This window comes from Contarinia nasturtii, unplaced genomic scaffold (assembly GCF_009176525.2).
Source record: "Contarinia nasturtii isolate CC-2019 unplaced genomic scaffold, AAFC_CNas_1.1 Cnas_scaffold_285, whole genome shotgun sequence".
Classification (NCBI taxonomy): Eukaryota; Metazoa; Arthropoda; class Insecta; order Diptera; family Cecidomyiidae; genus Contarinia; species Contarinia nasturtii.
In genome coordinates, this window is record NW_022197640.1 from 5,730,664 (window position 1) to 5,744,388 (window position 13,725).

At 30.5% G+C, this 13,725-nt stretch overlaps 1 protein-coding gene across 1 annotated transcript in view; it reads right to left on the reverse strand.

Moving 5' to 3' along the window:
* LOC116337843 overlaps positions 1 to 2,698 on the reverse strand; it is a 73,397-nt gene extending 70,699 nt beyond the window's left edge. The window contains exon 1 of the mRNA XM_031762774.1: positions 959 to 2,698. The gene's annotated coding sequence lies outside the window, so the exon portion shown is untranslated. The remainder of the gene's footprint in view (positions 1 to 958) is intronic.
* Between the last annotated feature and the right edge of the window lie 11,027 nt (positions 2,699 to 13,725).

Sequence of the window (13,725 nt, forward strand, 5' to 3'; positions counted from 1 at the left end):
CGTTTTTCACTCATTTTACAAAAAATGTCATATCGGACTCAGGACGAATGGCATGAATGTAACAAAAAAGAAATCATTAAAAAATACCGTGCTACACTAAATGAGAGACGTGCAGTTAAAATGCAGACAATTAGAAAATGCCGCAATCTGTATTCACTGTGCCGTTATCGAGCGTTAAGCAAAAACAAAAAGCGCGTTATCTGTGTGTTTGTTGTGAAAATGTACTCCATAAAGTACGTTTAATACATGCATCGCTAACGCGATGTGATGTTTACTGGAATGTCAAAAGGCATTTTTGTTGACGCATCTCAGACTATAAATTGCGATTAAATATGTTGGATGGTATGCCATGAGGAAACATTTTCATTTCCACGTATTTTGACAACAACAACAAAAAAACGTCCATGGAACTGCCACAATAACTTAATTTGAGCTGCTGTTGCAAATGAAAAATGGGCAGAAAGAAAAAAAAATCGGAAAACATTAGAAATGGATGAACGTGACGAATTATTCCAGTATATACGAAATTCTTAGGCACTTTTATCTCACACAAAAGCCTCGTCAATTCAATTCAAATTCAATTTTGCAACAATATAGTTTCATAAATATTGGGCAAAGTGCTTTAATCAATTCTTGAATACGATTCAATCATTTATTTATTGCTCTCTCTCACATTTCTTTCTTCCTTATTTCGTTCATTTATGTGGAAATTTGTTTGATATTCAATCATTTGTGTTATACATTTTGGCACACTCAAACTGATTTATTTAATGAATCAATGAATGACCTTCGTTAGATCACTGTTGTACGATTGCCAAAAGCCAAGTCAATGCAATTTATTCTTGCAACTCTGGTAAAATATTGCCAACAAAAATTATTGATTTGAATTTATGTGTGGGTGTAAAAAAAAGCAGCAGAGAATTGAAATGATATTGTTTTCAAACGAAAAGAAGCTTACCTTTTTTTTCATTGAAATTGGCAACGACATCATTGAGCCAGACAAATTCGAACAAAAAAAAAATATGTTTACATCTAAACCAAAAAACAATCACCGTTAATAATAATTGATTGATTGCAGAAGGATCAAAACAATTACTCGTCAAACTGTATAAACTGACATTGTGGACCGATATCCCTGTAAATCACCCTTGGATTTGATTCATATCATATTTTGCACGGGCTTATGATTTCACTCGCTTCTTCCAACTTGATTAAGTTCACAGTTATCTCCGTTTATTTCTCTGTCACACAGTGTCTCTATCTCCGCGTCACTCCGTCCCTCACTTTCTTGCCAAATGTGATTTTATGGTATACGCTTTTCTTTTTTACAGCACTAATAATAGCTCAACAATTGACAAACATTTGGAAAATTTTCTACACACTTAATTCGATTATTTTGGCTGTGATTTTTGTGTCTTGTTTGTTGACTTGTTGGCACATTTTCCACTGGAATTTTCATTGTCGCTAAAAAAAAATGTCTCGCTATTCGTCGCAATTTAATGTTTGCACAGTGAAATGGCACGTATTTGCCACATATTATCAAATGAGCACGCAAATTGCAATATTATGGCATGTACCCCATTCCTTTCACGTTATACAATGTTCATTGGTTGTAAATGTGTGTGGGTGCCAAACAGCCAGCCAATTTGTGTGTTTCGTGTACATTGCGTTATAACAAAAAATCTCGTATGTTCATTCTTTTATTTGTTATTGAATGCAAACATGTCACATAAAATGCGCGCACATAATCGTGTTCACACCGAAAATGAAATTATAATTGCAACCGAAAAAATTGAACGGAAGGACATGAACAACACAAATGATGCGAAAAAAAACCGATTAAGCCATATTCAAATCAATAACCACGTACATGAAATGAACACGATGGTAAATTAATGCGACGAGCAGAAGTACAACGTAAGTCAAAAGTTTTTTTTATTTGTCGTAACATTACTTTCGGAGCTGGTATCATGTCATTGCAATTCAACACCCCTCCAAAAAAAAAGATGCAATAAAATTATTGTTTCGTATTTACGGAATCAATCAATCGACAATATGATCAAATACGTCACAAAAATACTGAAATGTACTGAAACATTCTTGAGCACAATTGTAGACTGTTTTCGTTTTCTTATCGTTGTACAGTACAAAATGAATCGAGCATATTCCCAGGAGAAACCATTTTTGACAAGTCAATGTGTGTAAACCAATTTTTTTTTATCTCGTTGTACGGTGTGTGATTGAATGTGTGTGCTGGCGTCTTTTCAATCTAAATAGCATCAAACACGTCAATTCATTCTTCGTGCAGATACGATACAAGCGATGAAAAATAGTACAAACAACATCACAAAAAGCACCGCAACACCACCCTTTCAAAATGAATCCTCCTTTATGTTATAAATTTTTCATTTTTTAAACTAATTTTCAAGTATTTTTACACGATTTTTTTTAACACTTTTCACTCTGCGCCTTGTACTCGGTACACAAAAGAAATTGTGTTGATGCTGAAGAAATTTATTGGTTTGTTTCTGTTTTTTTTTGCTCTTTGGCTTCGTTGGTTCTCCCAATCAAAGATCTACATATGTCGGTACAAATGACACTGACTATAGGCAAATAGATAGAGAATGTGTCAATACAACACGACCACACAATGAAACAAAAGAATGTAAACGATTGAGAGAGAGAAAAGCACTATACGAATGTAGAAACACGGAAGACAAAATTGAGAATCACAAACGCTTCCACACCACATACAACTGAAAAAAAATAAATCTCTATTTAGGCTGAGGCGCGAGATGAGTTTTCAACAACACACAGAATTACAATACACACAAGCATGTATACAAACGTTCAATCACACCACTACCAACAACAAATTCATACAGCGCACACGCACACAGCGGCATATTCGGAACGAGAGCAAGAGCATACCAATGATTATGGTGGATTCAATGAACATGGCATTACTAACCAAATCGTGCAGGATGGTTGCTAGCACAACAGAGAGAGCATAGCCATTCGGTGAGAGAATTTTCGCATGTTCCGTAATTCGTGGTGCGTCGTCTTGTTTTCAATGTATGCATTCCGTGAATGTGTACTGTTTTTCTTTTTTTTTCATGAACAGGAGAATTTTCATCTCTGTGGATCTGTTTTCCACATTTTCATTCCACGCTATATGTCTAGTCAATGTTATTGTGAACGAACAAACCGAATGATGCTCATGCATTTGCCAAAAATGTTCACATAAACAGCATAACAGTACGAATATACATAAAACATTGTAAGCATCATTGTTGACGTTTAACATCAATTTGGACGCCGACTGAAAGCTTAGTAAAAGCTTTCGAATGTAGAAAGTTTATATTTTCAGCAGCAAAAAAGCTTACAATGTACCAGCCACTGGAATTGCTGAATTATTATAGCAAAGCACAAGGACGAAAATAAAGAAAAACTGTCTCTAAGCATAAGCAGCTTACCGTTAGTAAAAGAAAGCTTTTAATCAAAATAACATGCATACAATTATTTTGGTCAACTCTGAAATATAAGCCGATCAAGGGAAAATCAAATGTAATTGAAACTGTTCATTGTTTTGTTGCTATACACACAAATTTTTATTAACTTGAATATGAATTAACAACATATTTATACATAAAAAGATTTTTTTCAAATTAATACCACGTCCTTTTTTGTGATTACTAGTTCCCTACTAACTCGATTAAATATAGTTTTTGTTTTTGTTTTGTGTTACTGAGATTATCAACATATGCTGAATATTGTACTAAATTGTTTACATTTTTTTAGAGAATGTCGAATGAAAGTGATAAAAAGAAAATGAAAAATAAAAAACACAAAAAAAGGTCTTTTGCTATTAAAAATCACATAGTTTTTTTTTTGCTTGTGAATTCCATGTACGAATAAAAACGATTAAATTTATAATTTTAGTCTTATCAAGAGAGGTGAATTGCTTTGTACGCTATTCGATATTGCAATCAGCGTGTAAATTCTCTTTCGAGTTGAACTGCCAATTTCTTTTATCGATCATGTGTATTTTATATTACATAAATTGAAATTCATATTGCTCACAAAATTGAAATCGTGTCATATTTTGGTTGTAAAGAGTTTTTTTCTTCTTCTTTATATTTGATTGTTAAATTTGTGCACACATTGCTGAATCGAAATACTAATAAAGGTGAAAAATTGAAAATTACATTCTATTGTGTGAATTGTGTGGTTGTGCCAACTTGTGCATTCATTCATTTAGTTTTGGTGAAATGTTCAAATTGTGGAAAAAAAAGGTTCTAATAAAGTTTCTGATATAATGTGCACTGAACACTCGAGAAAATTTCCAACAGCATCACTGCTGCTAAGCCGATTTTCTGTATACGCGCATGCGTGTGTCTGTGTGTAGGTCATGTAACTCTATCTATATCATAGCAAAACGTGAATAACTTTTACTAACAAACAAATTTTAATTAACCAAAATTGTGTTTATTATATTCACACATACAAACGCACATCCTATTTTTTTGTTGTGTCATTTGGCATAAGAAAAAAAAATTCAACTCCAAAGTGTGGCTGACATTATTTACTTTATAGTATACCCGATCTAGCCAATTAATGCAACGATTTTGAAGAATGAGTCGAGAAAAAATGATGGATTTTAGCGGAGAAAATGAAAACAAAAATGCAAACAATGTACATTTTTGTTGTTTTAGTTCATTATTTATGGTTTTTGTCGAATATGCGATGACATTCACAAAACAAAACAAAAAATTCTGGCCGTTGTACCATCGACTTTATGTATGTTGTTTTCATCTTTTTCATATTGTTGTTGTTTCATAAATTGTCTAATATGATTTTGTTTAACTGTTTTGATAAAATCACAGCTCTAAGAAACCTTTTTTAACATAATTTCCACATAAAAATATAAATAAAAATGAAAAAGCCTAATGAAACTCTTGATGATCGGTCATAGCAAATGCTACAGTTTTTTTCCTCTGTTGTTTTGTTTTCATTCCACAAACACTAGAAAATCGATATATTCGGCAATGGAATTCCTGAACGATTCTATATATTTCAATGCAATTGAACGCAACAAAAATTATTGTTGAATATCTCTCATAATCCGATTTTTTATTGCAAATTTTCTTTTCCATTTTACCCCTAAACTTCATTCATTTTGAACATTTTGAACATTCATTTCATGAATTTTATGTTTTCCATCATTACAATTCAATATCATTTATTGAACTATTCCGTCTAAGTAGACGGTAAACTTTCGGTTTGTTTTGTACAGCAACATTGCATCTTATTATATCTAAAGTTTATACCTTGTGTGTGTGTTTGGTTTTTTTTTACTTTCAATTTGGTTTGCTAATAAACGTGTATATTTGTTTATTAAGATATCAGTGAGAAGCTCTAGTCATATGATTGCCATGCATCCTTTTAAATAATTTGTTCGAAAACAAAATGAATTTGACAAAAAGCTGGCAGATATATCGTATTGAACTCGGTGGTTTTGATTTAACAAAAAATAAAAAAGGTTTATGCGTGTCTATGTGTGTGTGAGAGAGAGTGTGACAAACCAATAAAGTTCAATAAAATCAATGAAGACAGAATATATTTTATCTTAAGCTGAAACAAATTGAAGCAACTACATATCAAAAAGTTTGTTCTATTGCTAAATCTAGTGTGTTGTTTACTGTATTTATAAGGGATATATTGTTTTTGTTGGAAAGTTTGTTAAATATGCAATAATAATTAAGCTATAATTCAATCTCAAATGTCACTTTAAAAATAAATGGCGAACGATTTATTTTTAAATGCAAAAGTAATTTCTTTCAAATGCCATAAGTACAGATGGTTCAACAATTGTTTGATCTCATCGAAATGAATTTATTCCAACAAATTGTCATTTGCAATATGGCATCGAATAAATCGATCGGCGGAAAATTAATTACATGAATGCATATAAAGATGCTTTTCGTTTGCTTTGCAATCGATCAGTTTTTTATTTATTCAATTCTTAATTTCAGTGTATTTCAATTCGACTGGTTTTTTTTTTTCATTTTTGTTTATCTGTTAATCATAACGCGTGTTCATTAAGAATGTGCAACATTAAAGTTATCCTGTACTTGGCAGAAAATGTGTTAATTTAATAAAGACACGGACATTTATTTAAACGTTAAAAATGATTAGAATTAAGTTTCATTTGCATTGTAAATTCGGATTAGTTGATTAGTTAAAGATTTGGCATAAATGTGTTAGCTTATCTAAAGAATAATTCAGGAAGCATAAATTTACCTTGACTTTGTATACACGGCTTGATTATGTTATTGTGAAATATATATCTTCCTGTATGAAAAACAAAACAACAACAAAACAAACGCAAAATTGTGCAACGTAAAAGAACTGAAGAACATCTCTGTAAAATAAAATCAAATGAGAAATGGAGGCGAATAAGAATGGGGTAAAAGTAGAAAGCATAGCTTCTGAAGTTACGGCATTTTTTTTTTACATATACAAAAGACTTTTATTGAAAAGAAAAAGTATCAATACATTTTTTATGGTGTTAGACTCTACGGCCCTTTCAGGTAGTGCCCAGTGCAGTTGGAGATATCCACTCCTACAGGGGTCGTCAAATTACTAAAAACGTTAAGTTTTTTTCCCAGTTTTTTTTTGTCCGATTTTGAAATAAATTCAAAATTGGTTGAATGGGTCCAAGGGGCGTTCTTCTTTTCCCCATAGTAGTGGACGTTTTTTGTTGTGAACCATTTTTTTCGATGCAATGTTTTTCAAATTGAGTTTTTTTGGGGGGGAGGGGTGAATATCTCCAACTCCATAGATACTATGGTTCTGAAAGGGACTTCACCGGCATACGTCCTAAAGGGAAAAATCACTTTTTTGGCGAAAATCCCTAGCAAATCGGAAGAATTTCTCGCGAACAACCCTAGAAATTTCAAAAAATTTCCTTCCATTTCTTAAGTTGTTGAGCAAAGAAAAGGTCTTCACTTTTTTGCCCAAAATTCCTAGCAAATTGAAAGAATTCTTTGAAATTTTTTAAGGGGCAACACTTCGTCAGGGTAATCGGACCTCTCGGACCGCTGCTGAGGACGTATGCTTCACCGTATAGTCTGACACCATAAAAAAATGTTTTGTTCCTTTCATTTTTCATGAAAAATCTCTCGTAAATCTAAAAATTTACCTTCAAAAACAATGGTAGAAAGAGAGAAAGTGACAAGAGATCAAAAAAATCATAAGCTTACACCATGAATTATCTCGACCGATAAAATGATTCAGAACAAAAAAATAGAATAACAAAAACCAGAGAGAAAATAAATTAAAAACCAATTTATTTAAAAATAATAACAAAATAATGTTACATTGAATAATATATTGATTCGAAAACAATTATTTCCATTTGCTACAAGTATTTTCCGATCACTCCACTTCTTTTTTGTTTTGCTTTTGTTTGTTTGTCGTTTGCTTGCATATATGAATTCTCCATTCACTTTTTCCTCCTAAATTTCCAGTTTCCTCTTCGGTTCACTTATTATGCAATTTTTTTGTTTATTTTCTGTGATTTCTACATCAACACTAAAAGCATCGAGAATAAAATTTGGCTTATTGATTGTATATAATGATGTAGTAGAGTTCATTTCTATTTAGGATTTCTTTTCTATTCTATTCGCTTTTCTTTTTGTTTCATTCCATGAATTCAGCTGGTGTTTTCACACACATCATTGTTTCTCATTTATTTTTCGTCTTTTTCATTTTTTCGTCATCCTTTTTTCTTTCTTTGTTTAAATTGTATAAAAATGAAACGTAATGAATAATATTGTATTTAAATGTAAATGTGTTTAATTGAACTTGATTTTCAATCGTAATATTTTATAATAATGTGTCTGTGTGTGTATAAGAGTATTTTAATGAAAACTTTCAAATTAATGATTTCACTACAAAAACAAATCACTTATATTTTTGTATTCAATGTTCGTTTTAGTTTACTGTCATTTGCATTATTTCACAAGAAAAATATTGAAAAACAAATTGATCGAGTGGATTGCTTGTGACTGAAATCCGTACGGAAGAACTTTAAAATCAAATTCGCAATATGAAAAATTAAATGTGCATCACCAATTTTCATTTTGAACTCTGAACTGACATTTGAAAAAGTGATGTGAAAAATGGTCGGATTACAATCGACGTGGTCAAGAGAGCAAATCTCAATTTGGCGTTACCGTAACGATGACCTCAATCCTTTTTATAATAAAGTGTCTAAATCAGTATGGAATTACTTCCATAAATCAATTTTTCGATAGGAGAATCGTTTTGAATATTAAATGAATAAGATAAGTTAAACCACCAAAATTTATGTTTTGATTGCATTGACGCAAATATTCGAATGTGTGTATTAATTTCTCTATTAAATGTCAAATTCATGCTATTTTTTTTTATTTTTTTTTCGGCGTCCACCGTAAAATTGTTGAAATTTCGCATTCTTTTTGTTTCAATTTGAAATCAAATCAGTCTTATAAAAAACACTTTAAAAGAAATCAAATTAAAAGTATACTCCTTAAATAATTGAGATTACAATAATATAATAATATTGAAAATTTATGTATAAAAACGAAAAGAGAAATCAATATATTTGAAAATGATTGATGATCTCGTTGAGGCCGAGAACCGAGGGCAAAATATTAAATAAAAAAAAATCACTAAATTAAGCATTTGAAGAAAGATTGATAGAGAGAGCGAAAAAAGCGCTAAACATAGAATAATATTTTCTTTTCTTTTTTTTTGTTTGTAAACACGATACACAAATCACGTCATTATATTGCATATATGTAACTAATTAATAATTTTAATGTTCATTTTGGCACACACATTTTGCATCTGATATTCTTCTGAATGTGTTCGACAATAAAATTCCTCATTCTGAACAGTTGAACAACAGTGATGTGATTTTCTTTGCTTCATTCAAAACAATAAAAAAAAATGTTAAACATTTTCTTTTTTCGCCTTTTCCAACATTGAAATTAACAATGTTCTTTGCAATTATATAAGAAAACGCAATAAAAACTAATACTATTCATTTAGCGTAAATTATTTCAATAAATTATGAAAATTATTAAAAAGATTTAAATGTATATATCTATATATATATATATTTGGAAGGAAGACACACATTTCGGGTTTGTATGCAAAGTTCGAAATTTTTGTTCGATTTTGTATTGATTTCATGTTGTTTTGAGGTTTAGGGAGGTCATGGAGAATATTTTCAATTGATTCATTTGGTTGAGTGTAATGTGTGTCTGTTGCGGGTTGTCATGGTTTAAACTGAAAAATTGTTGGGCTGATAGAGATACGTTAGAGGGTGAAAGCTGGATAGACAGCGCAAATGAATCGTGCATTCTATATGTATTGAATTAACATTTAATAATATATATTTGCTTTGTTTGTTTTTTTTTTTTTAAATATGTTGTATGCAATCGTAAGTAATGTATATATTTGTGTTTTATATGTCTGTGTGTGTGAGTCTGTTCATAATGTACGGGGAGCGATCGTCAGGATATTCTTCGACTGCATTGAAACTATTTTATTTTGGTGGAAATGTGATGTTAAAGTTCAAAAAACTTGAAATTCTTTGCTCAGTGCATTTTAAAAATCAATCAATTTTTTTTAGCCATTTGTATATGTTCGATCTCGTGTTTCGGAAAAATACCCATAGAAACAGCGTGTTTGTGTGTGTATTTGTATATAAGACATGCACTGGTTTCTATTTTGTTTCATTTTCTTCATTTTTTTAGTATTCTGATCGGTTTAAAACCCCGGCACGAACATAGACGTATCATCAGTGTGCATTGAGAGTGCCATGCTTATGGACTCCGATTCAAGCATGAGGCGAAATACGCGTGCAACTGATATTTATTTTCGGCTCTGTTGCATTTTTTTGTTATTGTAAATATTGTGAGTCTTACGAATCTAAAAAATTTATACATTTTCAATAATGATATATACTTTTTTTTTAATTTATAACTAAATAGAAGTTTACTTTAGTTTAATAAATTCTACATTGAAGTATATGTTCTTCTTTTTGTATGTTTTCTTTTTGTTGTTGTTGTTGCTTTATCGCTTCTGCCTTTGCCAGATGCCTTTTTCATATAGTGTTTTCATTTCAAGTCAAGTACACAAATAAATTATGCATATTTAAATAATATCGACTTGAGTTGCGCAAGCATTGCAATAAAATCGTCTTTTTCGGACATATTTTATTCATAAATCGCATCTTATATACCATTCGTGTGTTTAAGGTTCTCAAATTTGTTCGGATTATAAATTTTTTCAATCAAATGCTCGAATTTCAGTGTTGTATTTATTTGCTTTTTTTTTGTTTCTTGTTTCTTTACAAAACACCTCTGCAATGGATACTCATCAAAATTGAATTACTTAATTCATCTAAATTTTAATGTAAGCTTTTGCTTGTTTCTTGTAGTTTTTGTTTTTTTTTCTTCTCTTATTGCAATTACATATATTGAAATTTGTATATAATAATTATTTAATAAAGTTTTTCTTTGGTTGATCCCATTTTCCCAAAAACGAAAAAATTAAACAAAAACAAAAAATGCTAAAAAATCATCGTTTTTATGATGACATTATTAAATTAATTACAATAATTTTATAAAAAGTTGTTTTTTTAATTCTTTAAATTTTTTTTTATTTTTTTTTTTCAAGATTTTTTTTTGTAATTCATTGTGTTTTGAACGGCGAAACGAAATATTTGAATAACATTGCAACATAAGCAATGAATAGAGACTGAACCGCCGAAACAGGAATGTATGTAGATTTATAAAGCTTATATATCTCTTTTAAACTTTGACATAAAATGGATTTTTCTTCCGTTCGGCTCATGCCGAAAACGTAATCGTAATCTTGACACTCCTGCTTCAATGCGGACTGTCTTTTGGCGGTGACGATATGACGACGATGACGACGACAGCGGTGGCCGCGTTCAAAAACCATAAAATGATTATTTGTTGAACTAGTTTTTTTTTTCTTCATGTTATCACCTAAAACTATGCTTGTCTTTTTCATTTAAATTATTTCAACCACTTGTCTAATTGCCTACAATGATAAATCCAATGATTAATTACAATACGTTATACAATTACCACCATTGTAATATGTTTTATGTAAATAATATGAGTGTTTGTATTCTGTTTTAGTTTCTTAATATTGTTATTGTAAACACTTTGACACAATTGTGAGAAGAAACTATAAAAATAATATATATATTTTTGTTGTTGTTGTTGTTGTTTAAAGCTCACAATTTAACCTAGTTTGCTTAATAATTTAGACGAATATTGACTGATTGCATTTTCCTTCGGTTATCCCATGGCGAAGCACAGGAAAACGATTGTGTGTACGTGTTAGTGGAAATTTTGTGTGAAATATAGATGAATTAACTTTGAAGACTACACAAAAAAAATTAAGTTTAAATTTGTCATTTATATGATTATCAACATTCAATGCGATTTCTTCATCTTTGTTTTATTGTAGTTTTTGTATAATCATAAAATGTTGCTTGCTTTTTTTTATTGTAATTTTGACCTCACTCGGCTCCAAGTACTTAAAAGAATTTATTGAATAATTACTAATAAAGCACATTAACCATGTAATTATTGCTTTCCATATTAAATATGTAAAATGTTCCTTTAGACTTTCTGTTCACGTCTTTTTTTTTCTCGAAGATTTCTATTAATATGATTGTGTTGTTTACGTGTTTGCCTTAATTTTTCTTTGTGATTCGACACATTTTCTTCTTTTTTTTCAATTGATAGGTTGTGTGTGAGTGATTTGTATGTGGTGTATACTGAGCAGAACTAAGCTCAAACTTGATCATAGGAGTGATATGTTCCGTACATTCGATATGATATTTGGTATTTAAGCGCCAAAAATCACATGCTCAAATTTACGATAACATCGATGATTGAACGATATTTCAAATAATTTTGATAATTCATTTCCGTTGTTATTTTTTTTTTGCTATTCAAAGTGAAATGAAATTGATTCAAATTCATTTTGTCTATTTAAAAGACATTGCTATCAAGATGATTTTGGTATCATTGGATATTGAATGAAAGGTTAGATGAGTCTCCTTGGAATTTGGGTTTGAATTCGACGTAAAAGTATTTCAGTGCCACAAAAATATAGCTCAGTAGCCAAAATGGCGACTACCAATAACGAGATGAAATTGGAAGGATATTTACTTTTAACTGGATTTTTGTTATTGTTCTAGGCAATCTCCCGCATTGGAATGTACAGGAGATTCATGTACACGAAACACACCTTTCGACAAATTCCATCTCATTTCCATTTCATTTTATTTAAATTAAAAATACAACTACTACTCGATTACCACACAACATTTTTATTTACAGAATTTTCAGTTTTATTAAATTATTTTGCTTCATCATTTCTTTTTCTTTTTCTTGTGGACATTAAATAAGAATATCTAAAATAATTCTAAAAATTACAATATCCATTTATTTAGTCATCTGTTTTCTTTTAAATTACCCATTGTCGGTCTTCATTTCATAATTATTGTTAATTTCATTATTGCTAGTTCTTTAACTGTTTTTGTTGTTGTTGTTGTTTTTAATTAGTTCGATCTCTCTCCTCGCCGCTTCTTTAGAAGTTTAATTTAAATTTTGAGAAAACTAAGTAATTGCATTTTGCGATGTTTTTTTTTGTTTGTTCTTTTAGATTAACTTAAATCATGTTATTTACACATACAGAATTGTTGATCTTCGAATAAATCTCTCGAGTAGATAGGTGTATATATTGATTTTATATAACTAGAATTTAATTCATATAAAAGTATTATAGTAAATTCACGTCTGATTTGTATTTCTTTGTTGTTTGCCATTTTATTATATTGCTGCTCTGTTCGTGAAATCGAATATCATTGTGGTGAATACAAATGAAATAAAATAATTTTCTCAAATGGTTCGATTGGTGTGTGCATTTGTGTATGTGTGTGTGGATGAGGGCAAAGAAACTTATTTCGAGATGTAAATTGATGCCGAAAATTTATTGATGCGTTTCGATCTTGGACACTGTTCGTGCACGATGAAGAGAAATTGAATTGGAAATTTTTTGCGGTGCTGCATGTTCAATTGATCATTATCATTAGCAGCAATGGATTGGAAATCGCAACCATTTATTTGAAAACAATGAAAAAGACTTGGTGCAGCACATGGTGTTATTGATTGCGAAAGTGCTTCAAAGTGTGCAAATCGAATGAAGTCAAATGAAAATGGTGCATGCACTTTCTATGCCAAAGGTTGCATAATTTTTGGTTGCTGTTTTTTTTGTACTGTCCAGTGCCATCTAACGAAGCCGGGCAAACCAATCCATTGCTATCTCTATCTCTCTCTATCTTTCTCTCTCGGTGTAGCAATAAAAGTAGTTGTTGTATGATGGGAGGGCAGCGCATCAATTCGAACCGCAAGTTTCAACCAGACAAACTAACATTCGGTCGGCCATTGCCGAAAGAGATGCATTTATTTTCTCCTTCGCCATTTCAAATAACAAATTTGTTTACATTCAAATGTATTTCGACCAGTGACATTGTTTTTTTCCATCATGTTTTTGTAATAAATATGAACTATTTTTTTTTTTGTTTAAATCAAATGTATATGTATACATGTGTTGTATATAGAT